Raw genomic sequence first — 27,470 nt, 5'->3', positions numbered from 1 at the left:
TATTTTACTTCTTTCTTACTGATTTGGATTACTTTTATTTCTTTTTGTTGACTGATTGCTGCAGCTAGAACTTCCAGGACTATGTTGAATAAATTGGTGAGAATGGACAAACTTGTCTTTTTCTGAACTCAGGTGAAAGGTCTCAGTTTTTCCCCATTGAGGGTGTTAGCTGTGGCTTTCTCATATATGTTTTATTTTTATGTTCAGCTATGTTTCCTATAAATCTATTTTGTTGAGGGTTTTTATCATGAATGGATGTTGTACTTCGTCAAATGCTTTTTCTGCATCTTTGATTCTGTGGCATGATTGAAATGATCATTTGGTTCTCATCCTTTCTCTTATTGAGTGATGTATCACATTGATTGATTTGCGAATGTTGAACCACACTTGCAACTCTGGAATAAATCCCACTTGTTCATGGTGAATTTTTTTTTAATGTATTATTGAATTTCGTTTGCTAGTACTTTATTGAGAATTTTTGCATCTATGTTCATCAGGGATATGGGCCTATAGTTTTCTGTTTTTAGTGGTGTCTTTCTCTGGTCTCGGTATCAGGATAATGTTGGCCTCATAGAATGAATTTGGAAGTTTTCCTTCCTGTTCTATATTTTAGAATATTTCTGAAGAGTAAGTATTAACTCCTCTTTAAATATTCGGTAGAATTTACCTGTAAAGACTTCTGGTCCTGGAATTTTGTTTGTTGGGAGTTTTTTGATTACAGACTCAATTTCTTTGCTGGTTATTAAGTCTGTTCAAATTTTCTATTTCTTTCTCTTTCAGTTTTGGTTGTTTATGTTTCTTTGAACTTACCCATTTCTTCTAGGTTGTTCAATTTGTTGGCATATAGTCTTTTACAATATTCTCTTATAACTGTATTTCTTTTGGTGTTGATTATTATTTCTCCTCCCTAATTTGTGATTTTGTTTATTTGATTCCTTTCTCTTTTTTTCTTGATAAGTCTGTCTAGAGGTTTACCAATATTATTGATTTTTTCAGAGAATGAGCTCTTGATTTAATTGATCTGTTCTATTGTTTTTTAGTTTCTATATCATTTATTTCTGCTCTAATGTTTATTATTTCCTTCCTTCTACCAGTTTTAGGTTTTGTTTGTTGTTCTTTTTATTGTTCCTTTAGGTGCAAGGTTAGGTTGTTTATTTGAGATTTTTCTTGCTTCTTGAGGTAAGACTGTATTGCTATGTACTTCCTTCTTAGGACTGCTTTTGTTGAATCCTAAAGGTTTTGCACCATTTCGTTTTCATTTTCATTTGTTTCCATGCATTTTTTTATTTCCTCTTTGATTTCTTGGTTAACACATTCTTTGTTTAGTAGCATGTTATTTAACCTCTGTATATTTGTGATCTTTCAGATATTTTCTTGTGGTTGATTTCCAGTTTCATAGTGTTGTGGTTAAAATATGCACGGTATCATTTTGATCTTGAATTTGTTGAGGTTTGTTTTGTGTGCTAGTATGTGACCTATTCTGGAGAATGTTCCATGTGTACTTGAAAAGAATGTGTATTCTGTTTTTTTAGGATGGGATGTTCTGAATATATCAGATGGATTTTACAGATATACCCTAATATTTATTTTTAATAATTTCCTCACCTTTCTTTGCCCTTTAGCCATTTAGGTTAACCCACCTAATATTTGTAGTTTTATTGTGCCTTTTTTAAAATATACATCAAGTGGAATAACATACTATGTATTTTTTCCTGTAGATTTATTTATTTGACATTATGTTTCTAAGGTTCATCCATGTTGCTGAATATAGCTGTGATTCCTTCATTTTCATTGTTGCCTGGTTTCTATTCTGTAAATGTGCCACACTGTATCTGTCCACTCGGCAATGGCCATTTTTGAGATCACTTACAGCTTCTGGCTATTATGGAAAATTCTGACATAAACCTTCTACTGTGTACATTCTACTTTCTAGGTTTTCTTACACTGGACTCTGAGATACATCACTTTGCGCAGTGGCTGGTTTATCTGTGAATTGACACCACTTTGTACAAAACTTAAGAGCTGTAGTAGCCCTATGAAATTCTTGTTGAATTAGGACCAAAAAAGTTATTGAATAAATTAATGGAATATTTGTAGTGGGAGAGTAGGATTTTGAAGAAAATTGAAACCTAGATAAGCTAAGGGTAAATGAATTTTAATGGCAAGCTTTCAAAGGTCAATCTACTCTGTAGCATTCTATGAACATACCGTTCCTATTCCAAATCCTAGGTAGAAAATTAAGTTCTTACTTATATGTTGAGAGAAAAGACCAGAATGCTTACTAGCATTTGAAAATGAGAGCATATTAGACATATGAGCTGTTTACAAGGAGAATGCTGACCACAGATCACACCGATGAACAGTTTCTACCATCTCTATTCAAGCTCACATCTCACTGTTCATTATATTAGCCTATTTATTAAGCTCCTTATTATACATTTAATAATTTATTTTTAGATTTCAAAACTTATAAAGGACTATAGGTAATTAAACAACATTTTTCTATCTGTCAATTAAGTATTCAGAGGCATTCCAATTATTTTTAAGTATTCATGATTCAGAGATAGCCTAAGGCTGATAAGAATGTTTTGGAGGGAAGGCAGCATTTATCCCCTTTACTCTCAAATTCCCAAAGGGTTTTAAATGCCTTGCAAGCATAATACACAGAATGGAATACTAAAATGAAAACAAAAATATAAGAAATTTTAGAAGAAAATCTGAGAAGATCCAGTTACAGGTTTTGAATAATTTATTACCTCCAGGTAATTCCTAAGGTACAGGGGAACACTTTGCATTATCTGGAACAAATTACATGCCAGAAAATGGAGAGTTGCCAAAGAAAAATTGGCAAAAACAGAATCCTGTTCTTACAGTCTACTTAAGTTCAATTTCAGAGTAATAATGAGAAAAGAGAGGAAAAACTGAGCCTCTCTACAAGACTAACACCCAAGAAAGAAGACTGTAGTTTAAGTTCTACATTGTTCTAAAATAAACATTGTAATAAAAAATAAAATAAATAAAAATCTGTAATCTTTTATAATAAAAATAAATAAAACATTGTAATTTCTACAATCCCACTATCACAATATCCTGAAATGAAATGAATGTCATTTCAATTGGGAGATCCTCAATCCTGATCCCAAAAGATATTTTAGTACCATTAATGTGCTCATAGGAATAAATATAAGGGCATTATTGAAGGAAAGGCCTGGGCATGGCAAAACAGTGAAGCAAAATGCCAAAATACCATATTTTTAAATTTCCATCTTAATTCTCTTTTTTCTTCCTACTAGGAAATATACATTCCCCCCTCCAGGGGCAGGGGGAGGAGGCATACTTTTAACTCTTAAAATCCTTGTGAATTTTAATCTATGAAGTTTAAAATATTGCTTCACCTGTATTTACATCCTTTTGTGTGTGTCTGAGAACATTTAAGTTATAAACTCTTAGCAAATTTCAATTATACAATATAGTATTTTTAACTATAGTCAAAAATGTGTTAATTAACTCAGATGGTGGGAATCCTTTACAATATATACACATATCATTTCGTTGTACACTGTATTTCAATTTTATCTGTCAATTATACCTCAGTAAAGCTGAAAAAAATGTAGCTCTACCTAAAACCTCTTAAAACAAAAGGACTACCTTTAATCATTAGAGGCAGAGTTTTGAGGAAAGTACTAGACTCTCACTACTGAGCATCCCACCTCATCTGTAACATGAGGGCAGCAGTCATCCTGGCTAGATATCCCCTGTAGATGGGTCTAGCATAATCAGTGAACTAGCAAAAAAGATGAATGACTCCATCTGTAGGGAAGACTTTATTTGTGTCTTTCATTAGGAAAACTTATGTAGGACATACACCTGTCTTCCCTTATAAAAAAAATAGATCAGCTATTGCATGAAATGAAATGGGACTTGTCTTTTTTTTACTCATCCAGATTTAATAACAAACAGTGAAGTTTGATCATTCTTTAAATTCAAATAGAATTGACTACCATTAAGTGTTCTACAGAATGCACAAATTGAAGACCAAATGTATACATATATCAAAGACTTCACTTGAAAAACCAAAGATTGCTCTAAGTGCATTAGTGAAGATAAACAATGCTCAGGAGTGATTGTGAGAGAGTTAAAATAGGAAAGAAAGAACAAAGATGTTCCAAAACAGTCTTCAAAGATAGCCCCAAGGACTTCATTAGAAATTCCCTGATTAAGCAGTTGGTGAGTCTGTGTTCTAGTCCTGACTTCTCCCTCAGTAATTTCGACTTGTACTGGTTGCTTAGTCTCTTTTTATTTTCTGTTTCCTTTTCTCTTACACGAAGAGATAATGCATTACTGAGGACTGCAAATTATTGTCATAATATATACCACCAGTATACATTAATTTTCCAAAGCAATTCAAAACACTGTTTTTAGGTTTTTAGGACCTAAGATTTGTGTTCAGCAGAAAAGAACACTAGCACTACTCTTTGTTGTCTGCCATGGCTATGGAAAAGAAAGGATGTTGTATGACTGCCATGCATTTTTCTGACTAGATAACTTCCAGGGTTCTTCACTGTGCTTTCTAAGTTTTACTTTAGTTCTTTTGTAATTTATTCTGTCTTAGTATTTCTTTTTCACCTGGTGATTTTCATTGCTTTATTAAAAAAAATTTGGACGTGAGATTAGTAGTGGGAAGTCCGGATCCTCCTTCATGAAAAATTAATATTGTCACTAAGTATTGGCTTGGCACAGTGTCCCCGCAGGGGTGACACTAATCTCTCATACTTAATTAATCATCAAGATGGCTAGAGGCTTAGCTCTTATTAAAGTTTTTAAGAACTTTACTCAACAACTGCCTGTCAGTCCTTTCTATCAAATATACAGAAATTTGAGAAATAGAAAACAATATGGTTTAGTCATTTTTAATGTGATGAAATAATGGAAATTTATGACCCACTTACAGTAGAATGGAATAAAAGCACTAACAGAGACACACTACAGTGAAGTGTGGTAAACAGGGCCATGAGATAAAAGAATGGTTAATGACATGGTTAACTAATGTCCAACTAATGTCCAGAACCTACTTCACACTTGCTGTGCTGGACCACAGATGCCATTCTTATTGGGGAATAAAATCATTTACATCAGCCTCTTGTGGCATGGAAGGAAAAAAGTCCTGACCAAGCACAGTATTTCTAACATTGTTTCCAGTCTTGGCACAAACTGGTTTTAAGCACTCTTTTTCTATTGAAAGGTTGTTCAAACATAATTTACAGTGCTTTAGCCTCCATTTTTCTAGGTGACACTTCTGTTACTTTTCTTCTTTTTCACTTACTCCTGGATAAGATTATTCCTCTAAATTCAGCCTTCCACTTCTGATTTTTCACCCATAATCTTTATTTGTGCCCACCTCTTTTATCATATTTCAAATCATTCCATATTTATATTAGCTGTAAATACAAGTGGATTTTCCTCTTCCACAACCCCAGTAGCCTAAATAAGAAGGGGCTGGCTACTCTCTCTCTCTTTCTCTCTCCCCCTCCCCACCACCACTTTCTCTTTCTCACCAACTGGGCTGAATCTCAGTTCCACTATTTACTTGTTGTATGACTTTAGACAATTAACTCTCTGGGCTTACATGTCCTCATCTGTTAAATGAGTATCTCAGTAATCTTTATAAGGTTGTTATGAGGAGTAAGTATGTTAATATTTCTAAGGAGTTTAGAAAAGTTTGTGAGATACAGTGTTATGTAAACGTTCATTGACTAAATAAAATTCAAATAACAGCCTAACAGTTTCTCCAGTGTGGGGAGGACAGGTTGGTGTTTGTCTCAGTAAAACCAAATCTCATATTAGCTGAGAAAGTCACTTCTAGTCTTCTTTGTCTCTGCCTTAGAGATGAGCACTTAGCCACTCATCTTTATTCACTGATACTTTGATATCTGCATTAAAGTCTTTCTTTTACTTTCAAGTCCTGCCATCATTCTGGACTATAAAATCCATAGATGACCAATTCATCACATTGGCTTCTCAGTTCTTCTCAACTACAATAATCTTCCCTTAGACTTTACTAGCCAGACTCCAAGAATTAACTGCACAAAAACACCAACAAGGGGGCACCTGGGTGGCTCAGTCAGTGAAGCATCTGCCTTCAGCTCAGGTCATAATCCTAGGGTCCTGGGATCGAGCCCCACATCAGGTTCCCTGATCAGCGGAGAGTCTGCTTCTCCCTCTGCCTCTCCTGATCCCCCTGCTTGTGCTCACTCATGCGCTCTCTCTGTCCAGTAAATAAATAAAATCTTAAAAAAAAAAAACACCAACAAATGGGTGATCAAGGCCTAAAATCAACATGAGCTGAAGTGATGAAGAAATCTTGCTCTGCTAGCAGGGCTCTGGCCTTATGTCTCTACTACTCAGTACCTTTCTATCACTCAAATCTAGTAGTCTTCTCAGACCAATAGCCTTGAATTCCCACCGTCCTCATTCAACATATTATGCTTCCTGATTATTCACTTATTAAGTCTATTATCTCCATCATCTGAGCTCATGGAGAATGCCAGCTTATCAATACCCTTCTTATTTCTCCCTACCTATCAGAACCTTCTTTGAATCACTTCCTTTCTAATATAAATTAGATTACATAAATTAATGCTTATACCTAAATTTCTTAAGCTCTCTTACCAGAAAAGTCTCAACTGTGGATGAATAAAATTGTCCCCTTTATCTATGTATACACCCAAAGAGCTAAGCAACACTAGAGAATCTTATACATTAGGGCACACTATTGCTACCATAAATTGATGGTCATTAATCTCAGGATTGCCCTTAATATTGTTTCATAGTCAACTAATAAATGTAATTGATATTCACTTCAAATTTTTGTATTTACTATAACAAGTTTTCCCCAGTATTTTCAATTCAAACCCCAGAAATGTCTTTGCCTTTTATTTTCAGTGAGAAAGAAAATTTTAGAGAAAAATTACCTCATTTTTTCACAACCAAATACAAATAGTCCTTATTCTTTTCTCTACTCCTCTATCACAAGGATGGAGTTATATTTCTTTCCAGCTAAAATCTATAACTACTTCCCCCTTACCACATTAGTACTTGAGCAGTCTCAGTTTCTATCCCAGAAACTTAGGTTATTGATGATCCTTCCATGACTCCCTTTCCTTTTCCTTATCTTCAATCTCTTTATTATTACTAGAATATTCCTGTCCATATTTAAACTTTTTGTTTATGCCACTTTCATTCTAGCTACTTGCCTTTCACAGGTGACCTCTTGAAAGAGTTTTTTGTACTCTTTGTACTTTCCCTTGGGTTATCTCCCATTAACTACTCAAACACAACCATTGGATTTTTGCTTAAATGGCCCTTAGGTAAAGAATTACCTTCATGCTATTAAGTCTAGTGGACATTTTTTCAGTTCTCTTCTGGCTTAATGCTTTCTGGGTTCTCTTTTCAATCTTCATTTTTTGTTTCCTAAGTGGTTATTAAATGTTGAAGCTTCTCATAACTTTGTCCTGAACCTCTTTTCACTCAATAGTCTCTCTAGGAGATGATGATGATGATGATGATGATGATTTAATATTTACTGAGCACTTAGTTTTTGCCAGGCACTACTCTATGAACTTAATATATTTTAAATAATGAAATACTCTTGATACCTCCATAAAGTATCCACTATCATTATTCCCATTTCTAAAATGAGAATACAAGACATAGAGGAGGTTGATAAACTTACTCAAGATACTTCAGCTGATGTATGTTAGGACCAAGATTCAGATCTACTCGGGACTAGTCAATCTGATGCCAGAATTCATTATCTTAATCACTCTTTTAAAACATGTAGTATAGAGACTTAGATATCACCCATTTTTCTGGCTTTAGTTATATCTAAATATTGTTGATTCTTACATCTACGTCTTTGACCTAGACACCTGTATTAAGCTGTTTTGAATATTACATGACCATCTCAAAGAAACATCCAAACCTTAATTCATTGTCTTCATCCATACCTACTCAATAGATTTATTCTCTACTCTTTCTACTATCAATACAGGAAACTATCATTTACCTAAAAGCTCAAGGTAAAATCCTAGGAGTTATTCCCATTTTCTCTCTGTCCTTCACTTCCCACTTCCCTATAAATCAACAAAACCTGACAATTTTATGTTCTGTGTATTTATTGAGAGCATTCCATTAATTCCATTCCTACTGCTACATCCCCAAACCAAGCCAGGTTACCTCCATGTCTCACTCAAACTAATATAATAGCCTCCTAATTGAGGTTTCAAAGTCTCTAACCTTGTTTCTTCTGATACTTTTTTTCAGATAAGCCAGAATGATGTTTTTAAAGTGGAAGTATAGTCATGATATTGCCTGCTAACATCCTTTAATAAATCCTATTCTTATCAGAGTAAAGCCAAAATCCTTAATAGGGCCCAAAAGGCCCATCTCTCAAGCTTCACCTAGAACTACATTCTTGCTCATCTCTGTCCTCCCGCCCTACTCTTTTGACCTGTAAATTCTTTAGCATGACTGTTTTCTCAACCTGGAGTTTTCCTTCTCTCTCTATCCAGCTAATGTTATTTGTTTTTATGTCTAACCTTAATTTCTCTTCTCTGGATATTTTTTTTTTCTTTTGAGTCTCAGACTTTGTTGGGTCCCTCTTGATATATTTATATAACATAGTTCCTAATGATTAACTTAGATATGTATATTTAAAAAGTGCATTTTTCCTAAACAGATGGTAAACTCTGTGATAACCATGCTTTGCTTTTAAGGACTATGTCCCCTGCACTTAGCATAGTATATGACATAAAGTGAGCAACTGCAAAATAATTATTGTTTTGCTAGGTGATTAATAACTTCTTTATAGGGAAATTGTTTTAGATATTAATACAGCTACTTGCACAAAGTGTCTAGGCTACCTGAATTTAATGATAGCTGATAACCTACATTGTCTTACACTTTTGAATTCTCATCAAATATTATACATTCTTGATTTGGTATGTGCACATACACGTGTGTGTGTGTGTACGTGTGTGTATGTCTGCTGTGTTGGGAAGAATGGGAAAGGCAGGAAAACTAATTACTCTAGTTTTTCATGATTGGGAAAAAGAGTGGTACTTCTTATATATATTAGAAATAAAGATTCCACATTTTTAATATTTATACTCCTCTTCTACAGAGTAATGAGCAGGATGAGTAGTGTTTTCTTTCATGGTATTTTCACTGTTTTTTTTTTCACTTTTCAGTTAGAGTTCTGATAAATTCCAGTCTCTCATTTTGTTCCTCACAGTAACCATTTCTGGGGTTTGATGTGCTACATGGCTTAACCCATTCTTCAGGTGATAAAACTTTAAAAAATGTATATAAATAGACAAAAAATAGTGCCTACTTACATTTCAGTTGGAAAAAGCAGCTAGTTGTATGTAGCTAAGAAAGGTAAATTACAGACTTGAAATTTGTCTTATTGATATATAGTCAGTCAAAGTATAGTCTAGAAGGTTTAATGCCTACCTTAGATGCAAGTAAGTAGGTCTGTATTGTTAAATAATCAAATTAAACTAAATTTGAAGATCTAATTGGCTTTATTAAACTATTCATGAATGGGGCAGCACCCAATTAACTAGTAGAGGGGCACTTCAAGAAGTTGTACAAAATGGAAGGAGGGTGGGGCAAGAAAGTTATTAGCAAAAGAAAAGGATTGTTCCCAGCTAGAACACTTTCTAAGGGGAAAAAACAAGGTGTCTTATCATGCAAATTACCTAATTTTTCCTTGGTGGTGGGAGTGGAGAAGACCCAGGTGGCTGACTCATTGGCTGACTACAGCTTTGATGGAATTTGAAACTGCAATTAGATTATGTATTCACCACCACTGTGGGAACTCCGTCTAAGTGAGACCATTTTGGAAGTGTGGTTTTTTTTTTAAACAGCAGTGGAAATTGCAATGAAAATTGACACAGTATGTTCCACACAATGTTACTAAACTGAAAAGAGTTCATTTGCCTGTGCAAAACTGAAAACCAAAGACAGTAGCATGGTCTTCTGCAGAGGGAGGGAAAGATTCATTTGCAAAACATCCAAGCAGGGAGACAAGAGTGGGTTCTAATCTGTCTCCCCTGACTGGGGTTGGAACAAGTTTTTATCATTGTAGGGATTGGGATTGCATACATATTGAAGGAAAAGGCAAGGAAAACGTATGGCTCTTCATGGGGACAGATGGAGCATGTGCATAGAGCAAATATACATGTAACATGCATCCTATGTTCACTTTGGGGTGGAGACTCAACATTAAAATGAGGCAAATTCTGGCCCCTGACATCAGAAGGTCACCTGTAGGACAAAGAGAGGCGCTATGCACATGCTCTGAGAGTCAGTATTAACTGGATGGGGTCTTGGGCTTGTTATATTGGGTAAAGAATGAAGGCCTTGTTAATAGGTTGGAACCATGTCAGTGACCACCTGTGTCAGTAGAAGACTCTGTGGAGACACCTATTGAATTTATTAGTGGGGGCTGAAAAGAAAAACTAGCTGATTAGAAAGAAACACCTCTGAAAAACAAGCTTTAAATTTCCTGTTAGTCTCAACTTTCTTAGTCCTATGGGGCACGGTTTCAACAAGAGAATACGTTTACCATTAAGATGTTACCCACTAAATCATTATAACGTAATCATGAGGAAATGCCAGACCTGGAACATGTTTGTTTTTTAATTCTGACATTGAAACAGGAACACTGTATCCCAGAGTCAATTTTGGACATGTTATTCTCAGAAGAACACTTCAAATCTGTAGAATAACTGGTAAGGATATTTTATGTATTCTTGAAAGGTACTCTATATACTTAACAGGGGCAGAGATGAGGAAAGTAGACGGAAATCAGTAAACAGATTCTTAAACCTGGAAGAAGTCCTCATAGCCAAGCTCTTCACGTTGAAAGTGAGGATGCTGAAATTGAGAGAAGTTTCCTTGATTGAGATGTGTTTCTGGCAAGCAGCGGATTTGATGAGAATCACTGTTTATTGACTTATAAACTGTGCTTCTTTTTTTCTATTAAGCATTTTGTTGGGCTAGATTTTAACAAGGAAAGAAAAAACATTAATGTCATATTTACATGCACAGGCTACTGAGCTATATATTTAATGTAGCAAAATACATAGAGAATTTCCTAACTAAAAGCTTTTCTTAAAATAATGTGTTTTGTACAATACCATGTGAATAGTTATAAAGGTCATTTAGACAGTAAACAACTAAAAATGGGGATGTAATAGTGAGAAAAAACACTGTAAAATTTTAAAAAATTACAGAAGGACATTGTAATGATATATATTGGGAAAACTAATGAGTGATACTGATGAAACTTGAATATTTAAACAAGAAGTAGAGAGGAAATTCATTACTTATAATTCGTTTTTAGAATTATTCTTTGAGGAGGTGAGATGCCAGAAAATATTTTAATCAAAGGATGGAGAATTCTTGGCAAATAGGAAATGAATTATAAATCGTGTCAAATATCTTCTGTTTCCCCTTCCAGGTAAAACTCTCTAAACTTTCCCAAATTGTTCTGTGCCCTGAAAGACTGACATATTCATTACATCAGTGAGATCCCAGGCTCTCTGGATTCTGGCTTCTAATTGGGCTAATGTGCAGGAGACCCAAAAGAGAGGGGAGCATGAGCTCAGGCTGTTTATTTTTTTAGTTGTCCTTGGCTGGTTGCATCCTTTAGTAGAAGGCTCCTTAGAGGGATGTTGTCCAACATCACCCTTTTCCTTTCTGGGTTCAGGCAACTCTCCTCTTGTTCCTTCCTGCCTACTGGGTTCACATCCCTGATGGGAGTAGTGCTGCCTTTCTGCACAATCCTTTTGTTGTCTCTCTACTTTAGCCTTTGTAATTATGTTCCTTGTAAATACGTCCCTTTTGACAGATTTCAATTTTTGTTATTCCATTTGTTTCCTGTTGGATTCCTGATTGAACAGCAATTTCTCCAGGAAGTGGCCCCAAGATAAAGGTCTTTAAAATGGGATTCTGGAACTTTGTTTGTTATATATTTAAGGAATACAAATTAATTCCTTTTGCAGGTAAAAATGAGACAAAAGTAATTCACAGTATTTGAAAAAAAAAAATCAGAAATATTCAAGTTATCACCAGAGGGACAGGGGATAAAGTGCATATGTTGAATAAGGTCTTGGGAGAACAAGGGGATGCGGCACTTAGTTACTATGGAGTGCAGAAAACAGTTAGCATTAACAGTCCGGAGATTGCTTTCCTTAATAAGGCCTGCTTGCAAGATTGGCTCTTGCCTGGCATCTGGGAACTTGGACTTGGGGAGTGTTCTGACTGTTTCCAGAACCGCTAAAGAGTAGTTCATTATGCCTAAACTATTTGTGCATTGTGTTGTTGTTGTTGTTGTTGTTGTTGTTTTCCCACAGCTTTATTACAGTATAATTGACAAATAAAAATTGTATATATTTAAGGTGAGCAACTTGATGTTTTGATATACCAAATAATGTGTTTTACCTTGAACACTGGCTTTCCTTTGAGAGTCTAGAATTTTGGTATGTGCTGGACAATGAGGGCCTACCTGACTAGCCCTCCATAAGACCCCTAGGAACTGAGTCTCCACTGAGGAACCCTGGTAGACGTTTTGTCACGGCTGGTTGCTGGAGAAATGAAGTAGGTCCTGTGTGACTCCACCGGTGAAGGACTCTTGGGAGCGCGTGTCTAATGTCCTCTCCACTCCATCTAATGTGCCTTTCCCATTGCTGATTTTGCTTTGTATTCTTTTGTTGTATATATGAGAGTCTTGTCATCCTTCTGGTAAATCACTGAACCAGGGGCTGGTGTTACATATAGTAACAAAAAACTTAGAGTGATTTTGCAATCACCTGGTTACTTCCTAACACCCTAGGGAACATATATAGAAAAAGAAGTACAAATTGGGAACTATGGAAACTATGGCAAGTTAAGAACACACATGGAGAGCCAAAGGTCTCCAAAGCAATTTTGCAATCTTATATTTCTAATAGTTACAGGGTAGATACAGCTGAGAATCAAGCTCAGAATTGCAAGGGTCTCAAAGTAGCAGCATGGGTTATACACTCTATCCCAACAGGTTTCTTACACTAAAGTCATGACATTGATGGGGAAAGGGTGGGGCTGTAAAACATGGGCTGGAGACCTTTGGGTAAACAATGTCGAAGCTGAGAAATCTCAATATCCAAATTTCCTTTAAGTGTTTCATGCTACAGGTGTCAGGCTATTCCCCTGTCTGCAGGGTCTTCGTCCATCTCTGCATAAACCTTTCCTGGGTCCCTGGCTTCCCAAGTTGATACTAATTCTCACAGGACCCACTTTCCTTTCTTTTTCTACAGGCTATCCCTGAGTTCCATCCTGACACGGTCTAAAGTGACCGAGAGGTATAAGACAGGGTCCAGGAGAAGATAACCTATATATCACAAGACTTCCTCAATCTTTATCTTCAGGATCCCAAGAAGCATGTGTGCCTAAAGGCTGTATGATACCAGATGAAGGGACAAGTTATAGAAGTCTCAGATAGTTCAAATTTATTGACAAGAGTGAATCAAATTAGGATTCAGAATTTAATGTATTGACATGAGTACTTGGGAGTGATAATAAAAAATATGCCAGAATAGTAGACTTAACTGAACAATGGGCTACACTTAATGCAATCAGCATGCTAGCATATTGTATTCGAAGGAAACTGAAAACTCGGGGAATTAGGAATATTGGAATGAATATAATAAGTGAGAGTTAGACCTGAGATCAATCATGTTATTATTTCCATGATTCTAGAATGTATAGCTGGAGTATATATTTTTAGTAACTGGTAGAATATTAAAATTATCTGACTAAAAAAGTAAAGGCTAGGGGCACCGGGTGGTTCAGTCAGTTAAGCGTCTGTCTTTGGCTCAGGTCATGAACTCAGGGTCCTGGGATCAAGTCCTGCATCGGGCTCCCTGCTCAGTGGGAAGCCTGCTTCTCCCTCTACCTTCCACTCTCCCTGCTTGTGCACTCTCTTTGTCTCAAATAAATAAATAAAATCTTTTAAAAAAGTAAAGGTTATTACAGTACAAATTAAAGTTCCCAGACCCTCACTACCAGAGAGGATGTGCCAAAGCAGTAACACATTTTTGAAATAACCACAGAAATTAAGGACTCTATCCAAAACTACAGATGCAAGAATGGTGATTCCATTCCATTCCATTCCAACATATACTTGATATATCTGTTTGGCCAGCAAAAAACAAAACAAAAAAAAAACGTCATGGAGAATTTCATTAGGTTGTCATGAACTAAACCAAGTAATGATGCAACTTAGAGCCACAGTTATAGATGTGTTGTTTTTAGTGGCACAATTCAACACACGTCCTTGTTCCTGATATTTAGCTATTTATTAGTCAAGTGTGCTCTTCTCTATTCTAAATCAGCAAAATCAGAAATAATCTACATATAAGTAGCACTCACAGTATTCATATTTCATGTTCCTGCCTTGTCCCTTTGCCCATTCTTTGGCTCTCTTCTATGATATCATTTGGAGGGACCTAGATCATCTTGATATTCCAAAAAAACATCACACAGGTCCACTACTTTGATGACTTGATGCTGCTAGGATCTAGTGATCAGGAAGTAGCAAGCATCTTCTATGCCTTATGGTTGAAAGTAAACTCTGGGAAAATTCAGAAACCTGATCTGTCAGTGAAGTTTGTAGGGTGCTGGAACCTGGTGCTTGTCAGATTATCTCTTCTAAAGTGAGAGATGAGAAGATGCACTTCAAAGTCCCATCGTGAAGGAAAGTGGCACAGTAGTTGGGGAAACTTTCGGGTTTCAAGAGCAATATATATCCCACTCGGACGTGCTATGCCAATCTTTTTATGAGGTGACCTCAAGGCCACAGTTTTGAGTGGATCTCAAAGCAAGAAAGAAACCTGAAACAATTTCAGTCTGGAGTACAAGCTGCTCTGCTGCTCAGGTTTTACGATCAAGCAGGATGGAAGATGAGCATGGATGCTGAGGAACAGAGGTCAGGGACTCTTCCAGATAGCTTTCTTTCCACATCTACTCTCTCCCGTTCTCCACCAGGGCTCTCCTCCAGGAGCCGGGCCTGTGTGGATCATACCAGCAAGCTCCCATGCAGTCTGGCTTTTGTTTGAGTTAAACAAAATGAAAGCACTGGGCTGGGACCAGAAGGAGGGAGTGAGATGAGGTGAGGACGTTTATTTCTGGGGCTTCCCTTCCTGAGAGTTTAGCTTGGCCTGGTGGTGTTGGCTCCACCCAACTCCCTTCCCTTCTCTTCCCCTGGTTCTTAGTGCATAGGATGGTGACAGCTCTCCCTCCCGCCAGCCTGGTTCCTTCTCTATTTTCTGTGCTTTCTTTGCCTCTGCTTAGGTTTTGGTAATTAGTCTCTTTGTAAGTATACACTGTCCAAAAGATCCCAATTTTAGTCTACTCTTTTATGTTGGGATCCTGACTGAATAAAAGCAAAGCCAGTAGCTCTGCCCTCACCAGAAGTTGTAAAAAAAAAAGGAAAAGAAAAAAAAAAGTGTGCTATTTGTCCCATTGGGGAACTGAAGAAAAGAGCAAGAAACTGGCAGAGAGAAAAGGCTTTGAATAGAAAACAATGAAGAAATTGAGATGACTTGCATATGCCTCTGCGGAAGAATAAGAGATGGTGAGTAGCTTTGCTTTTATTGAAAGTGCAACGAACCCTCCATAAAGATACCTAAAAGGGATGCAAGATAAATCTGGTTTAAGAAGGATGTGACGCTGGTATATGGTCTTCACAGTCCTCATCATTAGCAGCAGCAGCAGCAGCATCTTTGTTGACATCATAGTAACATATAACAGCAATAATAACACCAGCAGTTGTAAAATTCTAAAAAAGAACAGTATAAGAAAGTAGCCGCGGTATTTCTGTGTGTCAGGAAGTAATGTCGGGGTTCGGACAAAGCCACAAGTCTAAGGTTAGGGAGGTAAAACTGATTCCGGAGATATAAAGAAACAGATAATAAAGGGGATTTGACAGAAAATTAGCTTATATAATGTAGAATCCTCAGATGACAGCAATGATTTTGAAAACTGATAAAAAGAGTATTCATTCAGCCACAAATACTTATTGACTTACTTTTATGTGCCAGGCACTCAGATAAATTCTGAGGCTGTTCAAGTGAGCAGAACAAACAGGGTCTCATTTTTTAGCTACTTTTATTCATGACAGTATGAACAGCTTGTGAATAGGATTGTTATTATTTTATTAATTCTTGGTTATTCAATATTCAGCTGAGAACTAGTTTAAATGCCAATTTTGAAAATCATCTAAAGGCCCCTTTTTCTGATCTCTATTTGGTCATATGGAACTATTTTGCATTGATGTGGTGTATCAGTTAAAGACAGAAGAAGAGGGGGCGCCTGGGTGGCTCAGTCCTTAAGTGTCTGCCTTCAGCTCAGGTCGTGATCCCAGGGTCCTGGGATTGAGCCCTGCATTGGTCTCCCTGCTCAGCCGGAAGCCTGCTTCTCCCTCTCCCTGCTTCTCCCTCTCCCACTCCCTCTGCTTGTGTTCCCCTCTCTTGCTGTCAAATAAATAAATAAAAATCTTAAAAAAAATAAAGACAGAAGAGGAGAAAAGAAAAAGACTGCTATTTGTCAAGGTAAGAAAGTTAAGCATGAAAAAATTAAAACTGGGATTCAAAACAAAATAACATTTTTAGGTTTCTAAAGCTTGTATTTCTCCATAGTTCTGGTCTTACTGTGTAATTAGGAACCAGGCTTGTAATAGTTGGAATTACAATTTCTATCTTTTTGGAGTTGAGCAACACTTTGTGTTATTTACTCTTCTTGTAGAAACCCCCAAATTCTCTTCCCTTTGTTATATACTGTTTGTCATGTATATAATACTGACACCTGAAATAATTTTTATTCTTAGATTAATAAGATTATACAAATATTATTCTTTGGTTAAAAATATAATGCTTAATAAATTCAATTAGTTTTGAATTTATGGGATTTTCTGTGTTTTTAAGCTGATGATGAAAGCAAACATCTTAAGGCAGAATGTCAGTTTTATCAGTTGGGACTGGTTTCCATATTCTTTTAAGAATGTTATTTATGAGGGGTGCCTGGGTGGCTCAGCAGGATAAGCGTCTGCCTTCAGATCAGGTCATGATCCTAGGGTCCTGGGATCGAATCCCAAATCTGGCTCCTTGCTCAGAGGGGAACCTGTTTCTCCCTCTGCCTGCCACTCCCCCTGCTTGTGTGCTCTCTCTTTCTCTCTCTCTCTGACAAATAAATAAATGAAATCTGTAAAAAAAGTTTTAAATGTTATTTATGAGAGAAAAGAGTTAAAAATAGGGATTGATCGTGTGCGTGTTCTTTTTCTTTCCCTCTACTAATAGATGAATAAAATAGTTATCAACAGAGAGACTAAAGAAGAAACCATCAGAAAATGTCTTCTGTAAAAATAAAGGAGTAAATTCAGAAAGGGAAACTATGAATAATCATAGTTTTCACAAGTGAAGTAAGGAGAGGAGTCCCAGGATGACAGATGTGTGGCAGGCAAGAGAGGAACAGTCTAGATTATAATAGTAGGGTCGAGGCCTTAAGGAAGGAGATCTCCATGAAAAACCACACAACTATTGTGTATGTAAATGAAATATTTGATGTTGATTTTTGTTTCTGGAGTATGGGTGATCAACTTCTGTAAGAACACTGATGAAATGACCAATGAACTCACCAAAACATAGTAGTTATTTCTATTATGTAGTAATTAATTACAGAAGAGTTTCCTTTTTGGGGAGGAGGGGTACATATATTAAGCCCATTTTTGAAAAACAGAAAAAGATGATAACATAAATATTAATATAGCAGAAACCTAACATTAATGGTAAGAAGACCAAAGAGACAACTACATTTTTTATAAACTATGCATAAATCTTTTAAATCAACTTCATCATTAGTCTTTTCTCATAAAGTCTATTCCTAACATCAAAGTGGAGCATGTCTACAGATAGTTTTCTTTCCCAATTTACTTGGTGCCAGTGCCAATTATAGAAATTAGCAGAGTATAAAAATAAGATACAAAAAAAAAAGGTAACCACTGCAACAGTAGAACCTGAAGCAGATAATTAAGAGCACCCCCCCATGCCAAATACCTAACATTTAGAAGGTGAAAACTTTTAAAATAATAACTGCATAAGTTCTTGAAAATTCATGCCTTATTCCTATCACCACCTGTCCAGTGACCATGGAAAACCAGATCCCCACCCTGCCTGGGTCAGCCACTAACCATGGAATCCCATGAGTTGTACCAAAGCTCCAAAGTCAAGAAAAGAGTGACAATGTTGAGCTTCACCCAAGCCCTATACTTTCAGAAAACATCAGAGAGGAAATCTCCCTACTCGGGGCATCTGGGTGGCTCAGTCGGTTAAGCTTCAGACTCTTGATTTTGGCCCAGGTTATGATCGTGAGATAGAGCCCGACCATGCTAGGGGTGACACCTATTTGATATTCTCTCTCTCCCTTTCCTTCTGCCCCACCCCCACTCTCCCTCTCATTTTCCCACTCTCAAAAAAAAAAAAGAAAAATAAATAAATAAGTACCCCTACTCTTTGTGTTCTCCAGGAAAGGGCTTTTGCAAAGAACCACACTTCTCCCTTGTTATCTAGATTAGATTTGAGGATGGCCCTCTTATTTACCTAGGATAAGGCTGGACATATATGCTACAAATTCTATTTCTGTGTCTCACCAATGAATAGCTGAATTGTTTGTATCTACTGACCAATATAGACAAAATGCCCATTAACTTGACTTTACCACAAATTTTAGACAGGTTTCTCTCTTTCCAGGGACGCAAACTTTGACCCACCCTAGTGTATAGGCAAGCTGGGGAGCTTAAGCAGCTGTTAGCATGTGAAACAACCTTCCTCACGCTCACAGTTCCTTCCTGAGAATTGACAGACAGCAAAAAATTTCCTGATGAACTATTCAATCACTCCACCTTTTCATTCCATTCCCCCATACCTGGCCTTTTCTATCCTTGTCTGCTCTTCCCTATAAAACAGAATCCTTTTCTGCACAATCTTTGAAGCATTTATAGGTCTTATTATTGGAGAATTTTCCCTATTGTAATTGTCACTCTTCCCCTATTCCAATAGTATTTTCAAATAAAGTCTCTCCCTTAGGTCTGAGTTTGTTTTTTGTTTGACAAGGGTATCTCCACATCTGGAGCCTCTTGGTAAAATGAAGGCTTCCTCTGACCCTCTTCTCTTTCATTTTCAATGTGACATCTAACTTTGTTAATTTCAGGGCATATCTACTGTAATAACGTCAAGTGTCAAATTTGCTTGATAAAATTGTGGATGAAAATGTTAGCAGTTTGTCTTTTTTGAAAATTTATTAAACATCAGGGACTTCATTAAGTACTTATCCTATATAATCTCTATGACAACACAGTAGAGTAGGTACTATTACTTAGACCCATTTTACAAATAAGAGAATTTAAACTGAATGAGGGTTAAGTAACTTGCCCGAGTCACTCAGCTACTATAAAGCAGACCTATCGTTTCAACGCAGATTTGTTCAACACCAGATTGCACTTAATTTATGTAACTTTTATGCACACACACACACACATAAGTATATATTAAACTCACTTTTTACTGGTCACCTAGAAGATTGGAGCAACAGAACAATCAAGCATTCTACATATTAATTCATGTAATTTTAGTATTTTAGTACTTTAAATATTTAGCAATATTTAGCATAGTTATTAACCTTGTAGTGATAGGTGTGAATATGATCACTTGTAGAAGACATATAGAATTAAACACTAATGTTTAAGAGGTAGCCAGAGAAAGAGATAATTAAGAAAGTGTTTTTGAAAAGGTATCTGGAAAACCAGATGGAAGTGTAATCAAAGCTAAAGGAAAGTGGAATTTGAAGGATAAAACAGTGGATTGTTAAATGCAGGAAGATAACATAAAAAAGGACTATATGATTTTTGCATTTGGAAGTTAGTCTGCATTAACAACTCTGGCAAAGGAAGTTTAAGTGAAAGACTAAGAGAAAACTTAATGTTATAAAAGGGTGAGGCAAGGAAGTATGAAGATCCAGTACAAACTAAATAAATGATTGCACATAGAAACATGACTATAAATGGGTGGGTATATAGATATATAGGACTAACTGTAGGGAGATGTGGGAATAAGACAAAATTTATTTTTTAAAGATTTATTTATTTTAGGGAGGGAGCGGCAAAGGGAGATGGAGAGAGAGATTCTCAAGCAGACCCTGCACTGAGCATGGAGACCAACGTGGGGCTCTATCTCAAGACCCTGAGATCATGACCTAAGCTGAAATCAGGAATCAGGCACTTAACCAACTGAGCCAGCCAGGTGCCCCAAGACAAGTTTATTTTTTAATACCCATATTAAAATACTATCATATTTATATACAGAGTTTGAGAAACAAATCTATAGGAAGATGGTGGGGATAATATAGTGGGAAGAGAAGTAATTTATGGAGTAATTCACTGCATAGGCAAGAGATAATGAAATCGAGTGTACATGCAGAGCCCTCAAGGGAGAAAAAAAATCAGAGGGAAAAAGAAAGTGAAGTCCAATTAGAATGATTTTAAGAGAAAGATGTGGGACTTCATATCTGCTGGACTATATTTTCTCACAGAAATCAGAAAAATGGTGGTATGCTGAGAGATGGAGATCATACATAGCTGTATTGGTGAAGATTTTCAAGAACTACTGGGAGACTTGGAGAACACACTAAGGATTTGTAGATACCGCTGGGCACTGAATTTTTGCTAAAATTGAAGATCGTGAATTATTAGTCACACTTTTATGTTTGTAGCATTCAGCTTCTAAAAAGATATTTTTTATTTTATGGGCAACTATGTTTTCCATCACTTTCAATGGCAGGGGGTATTTAATTTGAATATAAATTCTTAGTTCATCTCACTTTATTTTAAAAAAACTGGAAGTGAAATCTATTTGAAATGTTAAAGTTATTTAAATGCATGAAATTTTACATCCATATTTAGGTAAATTATAAAACTCTGTGTCCCTAGATTTGATAGAAATGTTAACTGAATGAGACTGTGTTTTCATTTTGATGGTTGTTCTGGAACAGGAATCTAGCTATGCATTTTGATATGATGATTTAAAATCCAGTTTGACATGTACTAAAAAAATTCTAGTCAATAAATCTCTTTGATCTTTTTACTTTTTTCTGAGCCAAAGTTATAAGAATGTTAGCCCTTGTCTCTAAAGTTATTATCATAAAAGACTTCAAAGATTTTTTTACCCCTCTAATGTCTGAACAGAAATGAAATTGAAAAAAAGCTATATGCAATTGCCTTTACTACACTATAGTGATATTATTGGGTTATTTTTCTCTGAAAGCATCAAGTAAACATTGACACTGTGCCATCCAGTCAAGTTTTATTTCAGATGGGCTGTCATAGCCCTAAGGTATACAAGCTCCTTTTGAAATCCAAATGCTTAATTTTTGTAAGGACTCTTTAACTCAGATTGCTTTAGAGAATTATTAGATTTTAAATGCAATCTTCAGGGATATTAAAATATAACATATTATTTATTAATTGTCAGGTTCACAGCATATCCATTATCTAATATAATTTCAAAGTGTACTGTGCTGTTGCTAAGATTAAAATTTTAAGATAAATATACCCTAAGGTAATTGACTTTAGGGATTTATTTTTTTTTTTAAAGATTTTATTTATTTATTCATGAAAGACAGAGAGAGAGAGAGAGAGGCAGAGGGAGAAGCAGGCTCCCAAGGAGCAGGGAGCCCGATGCAGGACTCGATCCCAGGACCCTGGGATCATGACCTGAGCCGAAGGCAGACGCTTAACCATCTGAGCCACCCAGGCGCCCTTGACTTTAGGGATTTAAACCTCATAGATATGGATATACTGCTGGCATGTTTAAAGGATTTGTATTAAAATTCCTAGGATATGAAGTATTGATTTACTTACTTTGATATAAACTTAATCGTAGGGGGAGACGAACCATGAGAGACGATGGACTCTGAGAAACAAACCGTGGGTTCTAGAGGGGAGGGGTGGGGGGATGGGTTAGCCCAGTGATGGGTATTAAAGAGCGCATGTTCCGTGTGGAGCACTGAGTATTATGCACAAACAATGAATCATGGAACACTACATCAAAAACTAATGATGTAATGTATGGTGATTAACATAACATAATAAAAAAAGAATACAAAGGATGTTGAATAAATGAAAAAAGTATAAACTTAAATATAAACTATCTTGTGACTAAATCTTACGTGCATGTTAAATCTAAAGAAAAAGTTAAACTCTTATTTTGTTCGCCTTTAGTTTCGCTCAGCATTAGATGAAATGCAAATAGTATAATAGGCAGGTAAACTATGGAAAGATGTTCACAATATAAACTGCTTTGGGGATTATCTGCCAAATAATGTCTTCGCTTATAAGAAAATTGGTTAACTGGACCATATAAGATGTTTTGTACACTGTTGTCAGTGTCGGTGAAATAATAAACATGAATACATTTTACTTATGCCTTAGAGTTTCTTGTGCCAGATGATGGTATATTGGGTGGGAAAAAACATGCCAAATATCTTTGGCTAAGCTGCCATGATGCATATTAAGGGGTCGTGAACTAAATATACCTAGATAGTCCTTTGTGGGAGAACATGAAGGACAAAGAAGTTCCAGTCAGTGATTCCTAGCACTGACTGATGGGGGAACTGGACTTTGGCTATTTGCCAAATAAGTAGCCATCACTGAAGCATTGAGCTAGCCATTTGCTGATATTGTGGAGTGACGCATGGTCATGGGGGAGGGAGGTTTGGAACCCATGACTGTTTTATGTTATTTTGTCTAATCACTGTAATATTTTTTTTTCCCAAAGATTTTATTTATTTATTTGACAGGGAGAGGGAGCACAAGCATGGAGAGCAGAGAGGGAGAAGCAGGCTCCCCAGTGAGCAGGGAGCCTGTTGCAGGGCTGTCCCAGGACCCCGAGATCATGACCCGCGCCATCCAGGCGCCCCCAATCACTGTAATCTTAACAATTATGTTACTTTATAAGACCCTGTGGGTCAAATTTGAGTCATTTGAATATCTCACCAGTTGCTTAACAGGGATGAGATAAGCTCTTTCTACTTTTGATTGTTTCATTTCCTCTAGAGTTTGATAAGGACGTTAGATAAGATGTTCCAAGGAAACTAAAGCCAGCTCAAAATAGGCGCCACAAAGGAAGCCCGAAGTCAATAGTTTTAGTACATAAGAATTCTCACATATCATGGTGCTTGATCTTGGATGCTTTGCACATAGAAAGACTTCTAATTGTTCTATGTGGTTTGCACACATTATATCAGGAATTCATCACTACATGAAACCAAAATGTATGCCTTGCAATAAAAATGTTCCCCCATTTCCAGCTTTACCCACCTAAATGTGGGAATCAGCTCAAAATCGAGGATTGTAAATCAGAAAGTTTATGATAAGACTATGGTTAGTATGGTAAATTTTAGTAATATATGTAATATATACCAATGTATGTAAGAATAGGCCTTTGTTAATTTACATATCACTAAGTATGTATAACTTCACTGATAACTTTATCTTAATATATCCTCTAACATTTTTATTTTCTTTGCCTGAGATAAGTCAGTCTTTGGCTTTAACTTCAGACAGTTCCATTGCTCATTTTGACTGCTGATGTCCTAAGAAGTCTCCAGAGGTGGCAACCATGGCAATGTCAGAAATAGTAAAAATAAACACAGAATATACGGCATCACTACATTTTGTTAATGATATATATGGTATGTCCACTTTATAAATGTATTATTTATTTAAATAATTAATGCTTTTACAAGTGAGAGACTTAGATGCTTAGTTGAAAATATGATTCTTGAACTTGGGAACAATTTCAAATAACATAGCAAACTTTCATCCTCACAGCTCTTTTAGATAAGCCCCGCTGACCTTGTGACATCACAGTCAAATTTCTCACAGAAGAGCCTGAAAACAGATCACGGGTATGCTCTGCCTTTTGAAGGCTCACATTATGCCAGTTCACTTTTATGACAGAACTGCACCAGTACCTGTTTTCACTAACTGAAGGAAATCCAAAGAGGATTTTCACTTTCATAAGAAAAGGCAAAACGGAAAACTGACCTTCAGTGTTTGTTTGCAGCAAGTCCGTCTGGAGGGAGCATGCATCCCAAGCAGCAGGAGAGGCATCTGGAAGCTCCTTCCCAGAGAACCAACACTCAGCATCGCATCACAAGCTGCCACAACTTTGAACTGTGTCTGTGAGCATCTGTGATTTACCTCCATGTATTTTGTGTATCCATTAGCAAAATTTGCCCTACGGTATCAGAGAAGCTTAAGAGAGGTTATTTTTTGGGTCTGGGAATGCACACATTTTTTTTCCATATAAATTAATGGTAATTGCTTCTTTGCTTTACACCTTTTTGGCTTATGAAAGTTTCCATAAGAATGCTCTACTTTTGTATAGCGGGGTGAAGGTGGGGAGGGAAACCTGTATTTGGGCGCGGAGTTAGAAATGGATTATTGACATGCTGAAGAACAAGCAAACTAAATTAAACTAAGCCAGATTGTTTAGTTAGATTTCATGGAGAAATAAATACTAAAACATGCGTTTTCAGTCCTAATTAAGGATTTCCTTAAAATTGTAAAAAAAAAAAATGTGAAGTGATAGAGTAGAAAATTAAATCATCTAGATCAGCACACCCTTTGGGATAATAGCAAAGCACGATGATGGGGTTTCTCTCGCTGGAATAAATCAATGGTCTACAGGACAAATTAGGATTTGCTTTGTACATATCTAGCAAATTTAGATCTGCTTTCTACATTATACACAGTTCCTATTTCTTGAGCAGTTTCATTACCAAAAAATTTAAACCATAATCCATCTGCAATTCTTTTTTCTTTCTAAGATTTATTTATTTATTTCGGCAGGGGGAGGGGCAGAGGGAGAGGGAGAGGATTTCTCAAGCAAACTCTGCTGAGGACTCTAGGACCCCCAAGATTACGACCTGAGCTGAAACCAAGAATTGGACGCCCAACTGACTGCACCGAGATGCCCCATAATCCATATGCAGTTCTAAGTGGTTAGCTTTCTGTGTAATTATGGAGTCCAGGAAAAGATTATTCCTCAAATACCATAAACTTTGAAATTCTGCACAGGACATATATAGAAAACAAAAGAAAGCAAATTCCAGAAGCCAGCGATTATAGAGTGAATGGATGTAACATCAATGAAAGAAAGGTGGGCATCAAGATTCACAATTGATAGTTGCAAAAAGCAATACCAGAATAGATACTCTCTCTACCAATTGAAAGAGAGCTTCAGTGCTTATACAGGGGTATACAATAAAGCAGCTTATAGAGCTTTCAGGGTAAGTGTTAAAAAGAAGAAAATATTTTTATTTTAAATATGTGATTACAGTCATGTGTGTGTGAATATATATATACCACACATGAAGGTGTGTGTGTGTGTGTATACATATATATATATATATATATATATATATATATAGAGAGAGAGAGAGAGAGAGAGAGAGAGAGAGAGAGAGAGAACATAACTATATTACATAAGAAGATAAAATAATTCTTGGACATAATACTGTAGAGATTTCATCCTAAATACTTGTACCTTATAAAATGGACTAGGTTTACACTTTCAACTCACTTTCAGCATGTTTCCATAAATAATGTCAGCTGTTTAAGCATTTAGTTAGTAAAAATGAGACAAAAGATTTTGACAGGAAATATGACATGACTCATTGGACAGTCAGAGAAGATGAGTAAGACAGCCAGTTCATCATGATGCCATTTTAGATAACTCAAGGAACGGTGTATATTTAAACAATGGTGACAATGCTGACAGATCCCGAATTTAAAGTCTGCAAACCAATTAAATATAATGACAGGTGATGTTTATACGATATACATAGCTAGCTTTAAAAAGTAGTGCTGTCTAGTCACACTATAGTTGCATAAAGAGATTTATCACTAAATCTAATGAATGCTTTGGTTGATCATTAACTCACTCCTTTTTTCTTTCTCCTCTGATTAGTTTAGCATATTGAATCAAGGGACATCTAGATAAGAGAAAGCCATAGTATCAAACTGTATCAACTTATTTGTTCTTTAAACAAAGCTTTATTGATTAAGTAGTGGGTCTCCGGCACTATGCGACGAGCTAGAGTTTTAACTAACGATGAATAAGGGGCCAATCTCAAGGTGCTTATATCAGAGTGTGGGATAAAGATGAGTAAACAGGCAACTGCGAATGTAACATGTCAGGTACTATGGTAGAGGGTATATACAGTCCCATGGAAGAACTGAATGGCACCTAACACACTTCCTTGAATAATCAGCATTTATGGGGAGAGACGAAGGATTATTAAGAGGGAGCTAGGTAAAGAGGAGGATGGTGTCTGCTTGTGTGCTTTCCTCAGCATTATGGCTGAACAGGTGTTCTGAATAAGCTTTCCATTGTAGGACCACTGGACAGTGGATAGGGTATACCCTTTGTATCAGAGATTTAGAAATGTGGGGGAAAAATGGAATTGGGTGGTTATTACTTTGCTCAGTTGATGCTCTCATAAAAAGCTAAATAAAAGCAGAGAATAATGGTCAATTAAAAAGGCAAGTATAAAAGTTAAAGGCCTCCTTGGTGGCTTATACAGGGACAGTCACATCCTGCTGCAGAAGAGTAGAGAAAGTTCCAAAGAAGGTTAAACTCTCAACCAAGTAGATCTGCCATGTGAAGGTCAGCACACTGTTTGTGAGAAAAAAAAAAAAAAGGATGTTGATACAGTGTTGATGAGTTGAAATTCTTCAATCTATTTTTTTCTGAACTCTCTGAGCCTGCAGAAGCAGCCGACTCCTCTGCAATAAGGGCTAGAACTCTGCCATTGCTTGAAGATGATAAAGATGTCTCTTACCTGCAAAACAACATGCATGCCATCAAGATCTGCACACACATGGCCAAGACTTGGGTTAGCTCACACTGTAATTCAGCTGGGGATGTGCTGCATCTGCTGAAGGAGAAAAGGGACCATAGCCCAGAAAGTGCAGGACATAGACAATATGTATTGGCAGGAGCTGTGAGATTAAGGACAGGACTGACTTCTGGTGGCACCTAATGAAGAGAGATTTAACTTAACTCTTTTTTTTTTAAGATTTTATTTATTTATTCATGAGAGACAGAGGGAGAGAGAGAGAGAGAGAGAGAAGCAAAGGGAGAAGCAGGCTCCCAAAGAGCAGGGAGCCCGATGCGGGACTCGATCCCAGGACCCTGGGATCATGACCTGAGCCGAAGGCAGACGCTTAACCATCTGAGCCACCCAGGTGCCCAGATTTAACTTAATTCTGAGTAAAGGCAGGTTATTGATCTAAGGACCCTCTTCAG

At 36.5% G+C, this 27,470-nt stretch overlaps 2 long non-coding RNA genes across 2 annotated transcripts in view; one reads left to right on the top strand and one right to left on the bottom strand.

Moving 5' to 3' along the window:
• The window catches only part of LOC113925820, a 33,332-nt gene extending 11,240 nt beyond the window's left edge, over nt 1-22,092 (bottom strand). Inside the window, exons 1-2 of the long non-coding RNA XR_003521064.1 lie at nt 22,016-22,092; nt 10,894-11,063 (exon numbers count right to left, since the gene is read on the bottom strand). This is a non-coding gene — a long non-coding RNA (uncharacterized LOC113925820). The remainder of the gene's footprint in view (nt 1-10,893; nt 11,064-22,015) is intronic.
• The window catches only part of LOC113925821, a 31,123-nt gene continuing 19,199 nt past the window's right edge, over nt 15,547-27,470 (top strand). The window contains exons 1-2 of the long non-coding RNA XR_003521065.1: nt 15,547-15,682; nt 24,222-24,339. This is a non-coding gene — a long non-coding RNA (uncharacterized LOC113925821). The remainder of the gene's footprint in view (nt 15,683-24,221; nt 24,340-27,470) is intronic.

This window comes from Zalophus californianus, chromosome 2 (genome assembly GCF_009762305.2).
Source record: "Zalophus californianus isolate mZalCal1 chromosome 2, mZalCal1.pri.v2, whole genome shotgun sequence".
Classification (NCBI taxonomy): domain Eukaryota; kingdom Metazoa; phylum Chordata; class Mammalia; order Carnivora; family Otariidae; genus Zalophus; species Zalophus californianus.
The sequence above is the reverse complement of the archived record's forward strand: the minus strand, read 5'-3'. Positions and strand labels throughout refer to the sequence as shown.